Below are 14313 nucleotides of genomic sequence, written 5' to 3'. Positions count from 1 at the left end.
GATTTTAGAATAAAAAATACCATTTGAAAATGACATCACATGAATATAAGAATCATTTTCGAAAGTGATATTCAGGAGAAATTATCTACAATTTGGACTTTGGCACATATTAGATGAACAATTGTAAAACAGGCTATGTGCCATGCTCCTAAACAATTTAAACCATGTAGGTTTGCTCCAAGGGTTAAGAGTGAAATCGAGCATGCCTACCATAAGATATACCTAGTGTATGCAAGATAAAAGATTAAACATACAAATGCAAACCTAGGCATGAAAAGAAACTAGATGCTAATTGAAATTGCAAGAAATTAAATCTAGTTATCTTACATGGGGAGGGAAATTTGGGTCCATAGTGTTCACTAACCCACTTGACAATTGACATGATCCAATGTGATGCACCCCATGAAATGCACCCAAAACTATACCAAGTCTCCAAATTCCTCTGAAGTCTATCAGACTTCTCACTTTCTTTTTGGGATACAAACCTTCTTGGTGCTCTTCATGTTGGAAATGATCCCCTTTGGCACCCAAATGCATTTGGCCCCATTGTTGGCTTGCTTGTTCACCTTGATGGCCACCACCTTGTAATTTTTCTTCTTCTTCAAGAGATAAGGTGTGGAGGCCTTTTTGTCTACCTTGTTGGTGTAGGTGTTGGAAAGCTTGCTTGTTCCCTTTTTGTTTTTATCTTTCTTCTTAGCTCCTCCTCCATTCTTCACCTTGCACTCATAAGACTTATGGCCTTCCTTGTGGCATACATAGCAAACCATGGTTTATCCTTCCTCAAGCTTCTTCACTCCCTTGACGGTGTTATCTTGATGAAGGTCAGCTTGCTCTGTTTTGCCTTTTACTTGAGTCAAGTCCTTGTAAGGCGAGCCACTTCTTGCTTGAGACACTCATTCTCCATTGCGACCTCTTGTGTGCATGTATCTATAACAACTTTCTCAACACAAACTTAGTTGCACAAGGGTGAGTCTAAACATAAATCATTGCAAGAAGTAGAAGCATACTTTTTAGGTATGTCAAAGATAGAACTTTTCTTTTTAGGTGCCTTGGTGAGGGTTGTACCGACGGCTTCAAGATTAGCAACTTTATTAGTTAGCTCATCACAATATTTGCACATGGTTTCCATTTTAGCAAGCAAACTTTTATACGCATCTTGTGAGCTATCTAACTTTTCTTTTAATTTTTCATTTTTCTTTACAAGTTACTCATCATTGATTGTGCATGCATTTGTTGTTGCACTAGCCTCAAGTTGCTCAATTTTAGTAGATAGTTCAATATTGAGATTAGCAAATGTCTCATTGTTCAAGCAACATTTTATATGCTTCTTGTGAACTATCTAGTTTTTCTTACAACATTTTTAGTTTCTTTTGTTGGCTAGTGCATGTCTTAGCAAATTTAAGTTTTTCTTGCACAAGTTCATTAAGAGAAGGCATTTTATCATCACTATCACTCTCACTAGAGGATGAGCTTTCATTACCTCATGCCATAAGGCACACACGAGAAGAGCTTGATGACGAGTGCTTGTGGTCTCGCCTCTTGTGATGGTCTTCTTCTTCACTTGAAGAATCATCCCATGACTTTATTGATGTGAGGGCTTTGTCCTTGCATGCCTTCTTCTTTGTCTTAGGTGTGGGCTTGTTTGGACAAACTTCCACAAAGTACCCCAACTCGCCGCATCCATAGCATCCTTTCTTTCTTTGCTCATTTCTTTGATTGGTGAAGATGAAATCTTGAATTTGGATGGGCACACCCTTGACATTGAGCCTTTGGATCATCTTCTCCACCTTGTTGATAAGTTTGATTGATTCTTCAGTCAAGGTCGGAAGTGGAGGAGGAAGATTGATCATCATCACTTGAATCTTCATCATCATCCTCATCTTCGCTTGAGGAGCTAGAGCTTGAGCTTGTCTCAACTTGCTTGCCCTTCATCTTATTTTTCTCACTACATGCGAGAGCTTTGCCTTTGCTTGATGATGAGGCTTCTTCTTGACCCATCTTCCATGACATTTCAAATGTCACTATCTTGCCAATGACTATGGGCGGGGTCATGGTGCTCAAATCCTCCATGTCGTGAAGAATGGTGATGATGCTTGCATATTTATTTTGTGGTAGTATGGAGATGATCTTCCTCACGATGTCCACATCATCTAGCTTTGTTAATCCTATTGAATGGAGCTCATTGATAATTAGATTTAAATGAGAATACATATCACAAACAAGCTCATCATCATTCATTTTAAATGAGTCATAATTTTGTTTAGCTAGACAATGTTTTTGCTCACAGATATTAGTTGTGCCGTCATGGAGCTCTTGGAGTTTTAACCAAATTTCATATGCCAGTATTTAAAGTGAACACTTGGTTAAACACATCCATGCTAAACGATTCAAACAAGCAATTTTTAGCTTTAGCATTAAAATAAATTTCTTTTTCTTCACTCTTAGTGGGTTTATCAAGATTCTTAACGGGTTTCATCCTGTCATGAGTAACTCTCCAAACACCCAAATCTACTGCCTTAAGGTGACAAGCCATTCTAGCTTTATAGTAGGGGAAGTTAGTGTCATCAAAGTGCGAAGGCCTAGAGGTATCTATACCAATCACTCTAAATAGCATCGGCTCAACCGCGGTGAAGACAAAGGACCAAATTGAGCCAACCGGGCTTTGATACCACTTGTAAGGAACCATGATGCCTAAGAGGGGGTGAAATAGGCAACCTAAAACTCTAACTCTAAACTAAGACCTCTTTTTCTATCCTTAGCAAAAACCTGTGCATAAGATATCTAAATGTGCAACTATGGTTTTGCTAGTGTGTTGTTATCTCTACCGCAAAAAAAGAGTTATGCAACCTAGGTTCCAAACCTATCAACTAGCCTATCACTAAGCTAGGAAAGTAAAGCACAAACCAAGATTACAATGTAAATGCGCAAGCTAAAGAGTAAGGTAGAGATATGCAAACTCCCATCGACGACTCTAGTATTTTTACTGAAGGTATCGAGAAGCACGCAAGCTTCCCTCTAGTCCTTGTTGGAGCCCCTCACAAGGGCCAAGCTCCCGATCGGGTAAGTCCATGGATAGCTCTAGGCCTTCCCCACGTGCAAGCCGGTCTCCAGTTCAGCCACTTGTGGCAAAGCCTCTCCTGAACCGCTCTCCACCGTCTTCACTATCAAGCTTCTGGCCGAAACACCGCAGGCCTTATTCCCTTTGGTATACGGTGGCGGCCACACCACAAACGCGGTTGGTGTGCTCTCACAAGACTACAAGCCCCTCCAATGTACAATAATGGTGCACACAAGCAACGAGTGGTAAGAGGTCTGCAAACCTCACTAAACACTAGGCCTAAACCTAGAGTAAGCGCATAAGCGGTGGTCTAATCAACCTAAGTACTTTGCAAAGCACCTACGCTAATCACCTAATGAATCACTAAGCACTATGCAAGTGGAGATCACTAAAATGGTGTATCAACACCCTTGATATGTTTTCTAACTCTCCACTTCTCAAATGGCCGATTGGGGGGGTCTATTTATAAGCCCCATAGAGAAAGTAGCCATTAGGGACGAAACCTAGCTTTCTGCTACTAATTGGATGCTGCTGTCGTCCTGACCAGACGTGTCCGATCGTCCCGACCGTTGGAGCGCACGCATTGATTGGACTCTGGGCCGAGTCTGGTCATCATCGATCGGACACGTCCGGTCGCGCTAGCGCCACTCTGGAACCTTTCTAGACTCGATCGAATGCCACTGCCTGGCACGTCCGATCATCCACAGCCGCTGCGTCTGGTCATGCTAAATTATTGCCGCGATAATGAACAGTGAAGTCAGTGTGTCTGATCACTACCTTGCTCAGCGTCCGGTCGCTGCTGTTGCCGGGCAACTGATTGGACGTGTCCGGTTCTCATAGGGCCGCATCCGGTCACCTCTACCGAGCTCGTTTCTTCGCGATCTTGTGTCCGGCTTGGTTCCCATATTTGTGCATGGACTTTGCTTGATATCTTGGGTCTTCTCTTGTGCTTCTAGGATCTTGCTTATGGTGTTGATCATGGGATCATCATGTCACCTTCATCCAAGTCACGTCTTGCACCCTATTGAACTATAAAACAATTACTTGCAAATTCATTAGTATAATTTGGTTGTGTTGGTCATCAAACATCAAAATCCAAAGTAAATGGACCTAGAGTTCATTTTCCTTACACAGGCCTGTCGGCACATCTTAGTAATTGTTTTCCCTACAAACATAGCTATAAGCTAAGTGTGGTGATTGAGGATGGTTAGCCTGTTCGCTTGGTCGTTTCTCTCACACCAAACCAGCCAGCAGTAATAATCCATGATCGTATACGATCGTTTCAGCCCTAGCCAAACAGGCTCGGTACTGGACGTGTAAAAATATTTTTATTCGGTGGTGTAGTAGAGCAAGTTGTCCGGCGCATTGCTGCTGACCTTACGGAAGAAAGCTCATCTAATCAGATTCTGCTTCCTGCTCCCCTCCATAGTCTTGTTGGCCAGAGCTATGTGTTCTAGGTGGTTATAAGTGAGCAGACATTCAGGACTAGACAACTGACTTTCTTGGCTTGGAGGGTGTTTGCGTCTCCAACAGATGCTGCGTGGTGGTCCTCATGCTCCTATTGGTGGCTCTCCTATGGGTCCATCGCCGAGTAAAACTTCAACCCTACCAAAGGATCCTAGTGTTAAGACAATGATTAAGACAACAGATACTAACTCTGCTAAAGAAAACAAGGATGCCAACTCCACCTTGGCTAAGACCACCACCTATGTAGAAAGCGTCTCCACTCCACCTCAAGAGGCTGTTCTAGTTGTTGATGGCAAAAACTTAGCAAGGGAAAAGGAGATGCCCTCTAGTGCTCGTGAGGATACTAGGTATGCACCTTTTGTCTCGATATAATCACCTACCACTTTTGCATGCTACTTTGTATTCTAATTAAAGATGATACCCAATTCCATGGTATATAGGTTCCCAATTCCATGGTATATAGGTTCCATAATGAATGAAATAATTATGCTGTAAATGTAGGATTCGAGCCTGCTGATGATGTATTTGTGTGATGCAGGAGCCATCTAGGCAAAAGATCAAGATCTGCTCGGAAGGAACTATCCTTCTCAAAGAAAGAGAAGGCAAGGTACATTACTCTATTGTGTTGGGTCTCTAGGGCACCTTGAACAACTAAATGATTGCACTTTTTTCTTAATTTTCCAGTGACGAGCGAGTAGCCTGCATCCGTGTGTTGCACCATCAACCTACCGCCACGACGCCTCCTATCTAGACCACACATGTGGTTGCCGTGTGCCCCCGTGCTGGTGTCCTAATAACCAACAATATATGCACATCAAGCAATAAATAGTACCTGTTGCACTTATGCTTCAATATATGCCCCTATCTGTGTTAGCCTTTTGTGTTCCTTAAAGGAACATTTACTCCGTACTCCAAACTCTGCTACATCAGTTTATTCAATAAGGTCCTATGTATGTCTACCTGTTCCTAGTGTAGCATATGTATTAGGCCATTTCCTGTTGGCTGAGCTGGCATCGTGCCACGTTGCTACTACCATGTAAGATAATGTGTTCCAAGATAGTTTGTATGGTCATGTTTATCATTTTGAATGGATATATTTGACGTTCTGTTGCTATATGGTACCCACATGCTTCTGGTTGAGATTCATCTTTCCTTTGGTGTAGGAGCAACTTTTTGCAGTATCCCTCTCGATGGACACGCCGCTGGTGCCCCAGAAGCCACGGCCAGTTCGTGTCGCTCGAGAGCGCGTGGGACTAGGGGTTCTTTAACTCGACATTGATGCCTAAGAGAGGATCAAGGTCTGTCGTGAACAGCTGCACCCACTGACTCTCGATGATGGGTCCAACACGCTAGAGGCGCTCGAGGAAACTTTATTGGTACTCCTTGACCGAGCCGGTCCACTTGGTGGTCGTGAGTTCACACAGCGGATTCGACCACAATGATGGTCCATAGCAGAGGTTGAGCTTGACAAAGCGGCTCCATGATGGTTTGCCCTTGTTGAACTGGAGGCGAGTGTATTAGAATATGAATAGCCTAGAATTTGTGTAGTTTAAAATGAAGAGTCTTAGTAGTAGAAGAGTCTAGAATGAAGAGTCTTAGTAGTGGAAGAGTCATGTATCCTTTATAAACTCTTGATCAATGAATGAAATAGTGGGGAGAATTTCAGTCATATGGTATCAGCTAGGAATCGTTCCTCTCCCCAACCCTTCCTCTCCACTCGTCACCCTCTCCTCTCCATTGTCGTGCCCATGGATGATGATACTCAGGCTGCTACTGCTCTGGCTGCAGCTATTGTTGCTGCTCTTCCTCCATCTCCTACCCCCAGCCTCGCTTCTGCGCTTGCCACAATAAATGTCAAAAATCATATCCCTTTTGCCCTCAAACTTGATCCACCCAACTACTCCACTTGGCATGAACACTTCCAAACTCTTGTTGACAAGTTTGGTGCCTCATCCCACATAGATGGCACCCCCGAGCCTGAAAATTCCGATGCCTCCTGGTTGGCGGATGATAGCTCCATCCACTCCTTGATCTACTCTTCGTCATCACCTCGCGTGATGCAGCTGATCATGGAGACCAATGCCTTGGCCCCCACCATCTGGACCAAGGTGGCCAACCTCTTCCTTGACAACAAGGCCTCACGCGCGGCCAAGTTTTAGGTGATACCTGGTGTCCTCCTCGTAGCTATCTCTAGGCTCGCTGGTCCTTCAGTGGTCACGCTGGACACTGGTCGGGCTGCGTCTTCAGCCATGAGTGGCAGCACAGCGGCTTCGGTCGAGGCGAGTGTGGTGCACGCCCCAGCAGTTGGTCATCAACAACTAGCCAGGTCCAGGCATGGCACCCTATCCAAGAGTTGGCCCCAAACGCCTCTGTAGCTAGCCCGAGACATCAGTCCGGGGATCCTTCTAGAGGACTGCCCCACTATCGGCCACCTGGTTACATAGGTATAGACTCAGTGGGCAGCAACCACCTGTGACATTGCCGGTCATCGCAACACCGCTGGTCTCCGAGGCACCACCCGCTGCTCCTCTAGCACTATCACCTACGCCCTCCAGCTCCACCACAGCTATCATCCCAACTGCTATGCGCTCATCCAAAGCGCCTATTGTGCCTGTACCTCCCACCATCAACCAACATGCCATGCAAACCAGGGGCAAGTCTAGCATCAGCCTACCGCAACAACATGACGGGAAGGCATACTGCAATTTGTCCACGGCTTCCACAGATGTCAGCTTGCTTCCAAAAACATATCGTGGTGCTCTTTCTGATCAGAATTAGAAGCGTGCCATGGAGGAGAAATATGGTGCCCTCATTGCTAATCAAACATGGGACCTTGTGCCACCGCCACCACATGCTAATATTGTTTTAGAAAAATGGTTGTACCGTGACAAGCACAATGCTGATGGCTCTCTGGCTCCTTGGGTTGTGCGAGGATTTTCTCAATAGCATGGTCTTGATTATGATGAGACATTCAGTCCCATGGTTAAGCCCACTACCATCCGCATAGTATTGTCGCTTGCTGTCTTCGGTGATTGGCCTATTCATCAATTGGATGGCAAAAATGTAGTCCTGCATGGCACACTTAATGAAGTTGTTTATTGCCAACAACCTCCTGGGTTTGTTGATCCGACTCGTCCCAATTATGTGTGTAAGCTCAACAAAGCTCTCTATAGCCTCAAACAAGCCCCACGAGCTTGGTACAACCGCTTCAAGGCGTTCATCACCTCAATTGGTTTTTGGGCTTCTAAACATGACAACTCGCTTGTCATCTACACTCATGGGATGGATGTCGCATATCTTCTGTAATATGTGGATGACATCATATTGATGGCATCATCCCACCATCTTCTTCAACATATTATTGGCTCCATGCAGCAAGTATTTGCCATGACTGATCTTGGTAATCTTCATTACTTCTTGGGGTGTTTCTGCCAAGTGGTCATCCTCAAGTCTATTCCTTCCTCAAGCTAAATATGCTGCTGAAATTTTGGACAAGGCAAATATATCATCATGCAATCCTTGCCAAACTCCAATTGAGGTTCATTCCAAGTTGTCCGCCCAAGATGGACCACCGATTGCTGATCCTACTCTACATCGCAGTCTTGCTGGGACGTTACAATACCTGATGCTCACGCGGCCGCACATTGCTCATGTCGTCCAACAAGTTTGCTTGTATATGCATGACCCCCGTGAGTCCCATTTTGCTCTCATCAAACACATTGTGCGATATATCAAAGGCACCATGGAGTACGGTCTTACTCTCTCTCACAACCTGGTCACATGATTTGATCATCTACTCGGATGCCGATTGGGCAGGCTGCCCAGATACCCGACGCTCTACTTATGGGTATTGTGTGTTTCTTGGCGATTATCTTATATCACGGTCATCCAAGCACCAACACACTGTCTCACGGTCCAGTGCTGCAATGCCAGTGGCTGAGGCTTGTTGGATTCGCCAACTCTTAGGGCGAGCTTCATCGTCCTTTACCACGTGCTACTCTTGTCTATTGTGACAACATCAGTGCCGTGTATTTGTCAACAAACCCAGTTCATCACCAAAGGACCAAACACGTGGAAATCGATAGGCGCTGTGCGGTTTCTACATGTTCCTACATCCCTTCAGTTTGCCTGACATATTTACTAAGGGATTACCAACTGCTGTCTTCCTCAACTTTTCGATCCAATCTCAATGTTCGATCATCTCCCAGTTGAGACTGCAGGAGGGTATTAGAATATGAATAGCCTAGAGAATTTGTGTTGTCTAGAATGAAGAGTCTTAGTAGTAGAAGAGTCTAGAATGAAGAGTCTTAGTAGTGGAAGAGTCATGTAACTCCTTTATAAACTCTTGATCAATGAATGGAATAGTGGGGAGACTTCCACTCACATGGTGTACCAAATCTGAGCTGAGCCCTCCAAATTGTAGGAGGCCATATAGACCCCCTCGATGATGCGCTGCTAGAGAAGTATAATTTGGAGGAATTGATGAATGACAACGGGTCACACTCCCGTCGAACTGTAGGAACTCCATCTTCTAGAACATTGAGGGTTGGTCGCCATGTTGTCCCTGGGCCAGGGAGCGGTAGCCGTCACGGTGTTGGGGGGCCTTAGATTCCGATCGTTGGAGGGACGCATGTTGCTTGTTGCAGCTAGCTGATGTCCCGGATGGCCATCTCCATGGACCCGAGTTTGGACACCAGGGTGGCAATCACCACGTGGAGGTCAGCGGCTTTCGTCGTCTTGCCGTCATCCGGTTTGGGCAGCATGGCGGCAGGTGTAGGAATGCCTGATACTTATACCAATATCTTACGGCTAGGTAGGGGAAGCATAGGCGTAGGACCAAACCAGCCAAGATGGTAGGAGTGACCGGTCCATTGCCGAGGCTCTGTGCCTGGCTGCCATCGATCTATGGTGGAGGGTTAGGGGTAGAGAAAGAGAGATAGGAAGAAGGATTATTTTATTGCTTGATGTTACGTCCCCAAGGGACTTAGCGTGCGTTTGGATCTAGGGCCATGTGGGATGGGTTGGACCTGGCCTAGTTTTTTTGGGATGGGTTCGACCCATCTCGTGTTTTATTGATAGGAATGGGTCCATTCTGGTTCTCTGTTTGGTTTGAAGGTTAGTAGATGTGGGATGAGATAGCTGACGTGTGGGGTCCATATGTCATCTTCTCCTTTGTTCTCTTCTTCCTTCTTCCTTTGTTCTCTTCTTTGCCAGGGTCGTCCTTCGCCGCCGCCGCTCCTCCTTCACTCAGCCATGGCCTGCTCCTCTGGCTCGACGTGCTTCCCCGGCGACGGCCTACTCCACCTTGTGACCGCAGCTCGCCAGCGGATTGCTGCTCCTCATGGCCTGCTGGTTCTCCTTCGGCGCGGCCTTCTGGATCTCCTCCAGGGCGGCTCGCCAGGCACTACACCCAACCCCGCCTCCGCGCCCAGCGCGGCTTGCCGGCCCCGCACCCCGCCCCGCCTCCATGCCGGTCGCTGGGCATCCAGCACCGCTCGCCCAGCCCTTGTCTCCGCGCCCAGCGCGGCTCACCGACCCGCACCCAGCCCCATCTCCCACCACTGCGCCACCACCCAACCCCACCTCGCGTGGCTCGCCTCGCCCCTCGCCCGCTGTACGCACCGTTCCACTTCATCTAGGGTCCGCCCCTGGTCCGCTCGATTCGGTGGAATCGGCTCAACCTGCATCTAGCAGGCATATTCCCTCTGGGAGCCAACCCAACCCACTCGAACCCCAAACCAAACACTACTAAATCTGGGTCCAACCCATCCCAACCCAGTTGAATCCTCAATCCAAACACACGCTTACATATGTCGGTGGCCAACAAGGTCTCCTAAATTTCTTCCAATCTTACCAAACCAACCGATTAAGCCGATATCTATCCTTATTAATCTAACTTGCCATATAGCCTGTTGCCGGCTTCCGCTTGTTGTGGCATGACATCTATATATATGGAAATCCATCGATAGAGTTAGGGAAGAGTATAGAAGCTTCACAACGAGGAGCCTGACTATACATATGAGATTGTGGTCTCAATTTATCATTTAAGTAAGAAGCAAAAAGAAAAACCCAGGACCCTACAAGTTCACTGTGCCGCATAAATCCTAAAATGGAGCTTATCTCCCTCCCTCCTAGACTTCATTTTACTTCTTAATCACAGGACACACAATCCTTATGCCATCAGCCATCCGCCACCTCATCTGCCTCCGCCAACTACTTCCTCCACCTTCCGTTTCCAATAAAGCAAGTGCATAAAATGAAGACGACCAACAGAAAGCATGTCCACCTTAATCATTTGAAAGAAAAGAAAAGAAAAGAAAAGAAAGAATGGGTACCTTCAGGCGGCTAGACAATTCACTAGAATGCAGTATGTTGGCAAGCTTGGACTGGCCGTAAGCTAATATGCTGTTATAGCTGTCAACAAAGACAAAGTAGCAACTCACTGTGATTAATGAAAACCAACATTTATTCATTTTCTTGATGAACTGAAGATTGAAATAAATTCAAATCCGTATGAATCATAAAACGTGTTCAAAGTAATGAACATGCAAAAAGAATGAAGAATCTGTATTTTGAGTGAGAAAACAATACTCAGACTCATCATTGATCTTATCAAAACGAAATCCCTCTCGATATGGGTGTTTGTAGCTGTCTGAAGCAACTATCACAACCCTTCCTTCTATGCTGCTCTCTTTAGCCGTAACTTTTATCTTCTCGAGTAAGAGATCAGTCAATAAAAAATGTCCCGTATAACAGGTTAGATTTACTTTATGAGGCCTTTTTTTTTGAAGAATCATGGGCATTAGGTAGTACAAGCAGCAGCTGAACAAATCCAACCAAGTAAGTGAGGATGTCATTGTGTTTTCTAATAATGTCGCAGATAATTAGTGTATGCCTTTACATCACTCAAACTGAAGAAATTAGCTTTTCACGTTGAGATAACAGCATGGACTACAAAAATTTACTTTGTGACATAGACAAAAGACAATCTAAGACATCAGCACCACAAGATAGCCATACCAAGGAGATTTGTTGCAAAATGCAGCTCAATGCCATCCTCCGAAAGCTTGAAAGGAACAAATGCGATCCCTGCATTATTACTTCAAACAAAGTGCGACCAAATCATGAACCTTTTATAGTACAAATAAGTGTATCAGAAAGAGTTGTTTGTAAACATATAATAGAGACTTTAGCTCTAGACATCCTCTAATGAGGATGCATCATACAACAATTTTTATGACGCACTTGCCCCAAAGAACAAACCTCCCTACAATTTGGCCCTTTGTGTGCAGCATGTGATTGTGGTTGAGACGTGCCATAGCAACCGTTAAGTTTGCCATAATGTAGTGACCAACTGGCCATATCAATACAGTGTAGCCACGGCCACGGCCAGTGGTCATTTCTGAAGATTAGTTATGCACTTATACTTACATAAGAATGTTCAGCGGGAGGTCCAGCGCATTAAACACGTTAACAAATCTTCTCACAGATGACATCGAGCTAAGGTCAACCTCAAGGATCTCAATCTTCGCGGTAGGAACTTGTCTCAGAATATCTTCCCTCACACGCTCAGCAGCAGACGGATTCCTCACCCCCATTATGACGTGCACGCCCCGCAACGCAAGAACCCGGGCATGTTTCAGCTCCAATCCCACTAGACGCACCTGTATCTAGGAAGCTTTTCCGTCAAGATGGTCGCCACCAGAATTCAAGAAAGCAGCACAATTTGAGTAGCAGAGCAAGAGCTGGAGCACTGTTAATGTTAAATCCTAGAAAAATATATGCAGCAGTTGAACTGAGGGCAAATCTAAATCCACTGATGCTCTAATACTAGTCAATAATAGACTAAAAATCAAGAATCAGGGGAGTGACAAATCAGGACTGACAAAACCCAATCAAATAGCAAGGACGGCTACAAGAGGGAAGAGGAAGGCAGCAGTAAGTGACCGGTGACGATAGCGACGAGGCCGGAGCCACAGATGCCGGTGGTGACCTCCTCTGCCGTCGACGACGGCGAGAACCCCGAGGGGCTCCTCCGCCGCTGAAGCAGGCCCAACATGTCGCTCTCCTGCAAAGCAACTCATCTGTCACCGTCTCATCGGATGGTATGGAGAAAGTGAGGGAAAAAAGAGGAATAAAAATATATGCGCTGAAAGAGGGAAAAAAAGACACCCTGTCAATGCAAAATATATTAGTCGCTCTGTCAAAAAAAAGTTATACAACGTGTTCGGCTGCACTTCTTTTGGCTGATTTGGGCCTACTGCTGAAGCGGCCAGGCAGCAAGCTTCAGCCGAGCAAGCAGCCCATCAGCCAGCAGCAGCCGAAGCAGTTCATCCAATTCAAATTTCTGACAGCAACCAATTCAATTCAAATTCCGGCGGGAATCAACAAACGGCACCACAACTTGTGTGCCCCATTACGATGGCTAATTAGTCATCACCAAATATTTCCAAATGTCTACAGTCCTCTAAATCTATAGTAGCCATTACGTGGAACAATTATAATATTCTACAGTTCAGTACATCTAACAGATAGCACAAGCCTACTAAAATCCACCAAGTAAATAACGTGAAATCGTTCTCCATAACATCACAGCTCGAGCCGATGAAAACTAAGCACACGAGTTGTGCAGTCACAAACTATCAACTCCCTATATATATCCTTGACTCCCCTATGCACTGATGATATATATTCTCCAATAACATATTATCCACATAGATCTAAAAGTAGAAACCATTTGGTGAGAGCAGCTTATTCAGTCATCATCTTGACCAGACTGATCATCAGGGTCGCCGCTCAGAAATGAGCCGATGGACTTGCGAAGGATGTGAATTGATTTTCGTCCTGTCAAGCATGAATGCAGAATTAGAGAACTGATTATGTTTCGTGAACCATTAGAAGTTGTCACGGTAACGATGCATGGTGGTGAGATCAGTAATCGGAAAATCAAGCATGCTGCAACATTTACCTGCTTCATCTTCTTCAGAGATTCTTCTGCATTTGCTATCTTCTCCGAAAATGTTTTCTCAAGTTCAGATAGAGTAGCCTTCTCCTTCTTCCCTGTTAAAAGGCATGTCAGAGCAGCAAACTCATAAACACAACTTAAGGAACTAGCTGTCTACTACTTACTCTGCAGTTCATACTGCACAAGCAATTTCTCTTTATCATCTTCAAACATTGAGAACAGGTCTGCACAAAAGAGTACACAGATAGGTCAACTAAAAATGAGAATCTGATGGCGAGTATTTCAGTGAAGAGGACAGTGAGGCAATATATACACAGCACAATGCTCTATGGGTGATTTCACATTAACACTAAAGTTGTCAAAGCTTCTGCTTGCATCTAGCAAGTTCTTCTCAACCCATTGTCGGCCGTTCAGATTCTTCCACAGGGAACGAAGGGTTCAGCACTGGACCTGCACTTGACATGGCAGCTGCATATCCACCAATGGCAACTGCGTACGTAACCAAGTCCCAAAAACTGGAGCTTGATTCACTCGATGTTTGACTTGTGTCATCACTGCTGTCCATGCTATTGACAATCTGCACAAGTTCACGCTCAGCTGGATCAGTCACTCGAAGGACATATGAATGAAAAAAGGAGTCAGTTTACATGGCACGATAAAAGACCATCATAGGGATAGGGAGACGTTAGTAGAAGACAATAACAAACTACAAACAAGGTTATCCAAATTCCAAAGCAACCATGTAGTAATGCCTGGTAAGACAACCATATACATCTATGCACCAGTTATACCTTGTATTGAACTTTTGTTTCTCAGTATGACA

General features: G+C 45.2%; 1 pseudogene; it reads right to left on the bottom strand.

Annotated features, from left to right (window-relative positions):
- Window positions 1-319: 319 nt before the first annotated feature.
- On the bottom strand, window positions 320-12638 carry LOC136497999 (short-chain dehydrogenase TIC 32, chloroplastic-like; annotated as a pseudogene).
- Between the last annotated feature and the right edge of the window lie 1675 nt (window positions 12639-14313).

The sequence above is a fragment of the Miscanthus floridulus genome, chromosome 12, assembly GCF_019320115.1.
Source record: "Miscanthus floridulus cultivar M001 chromosome 12, ASM1932011v1, whole genome shotgun sequence".
Classification (NCBI taxonomy): domain Eukaryota; kingdom Viridiplantae; phylum Streptophyta; class Magnoliopsida; order Poales; family Poaceae; genus Miscanthus; species Miscanthus floridulus.
The sequence above is the reverse complement of the archived record's forward strand: the minus strand, read 5'-3'. Positions and strand labels throughout refer to the sequence as shown.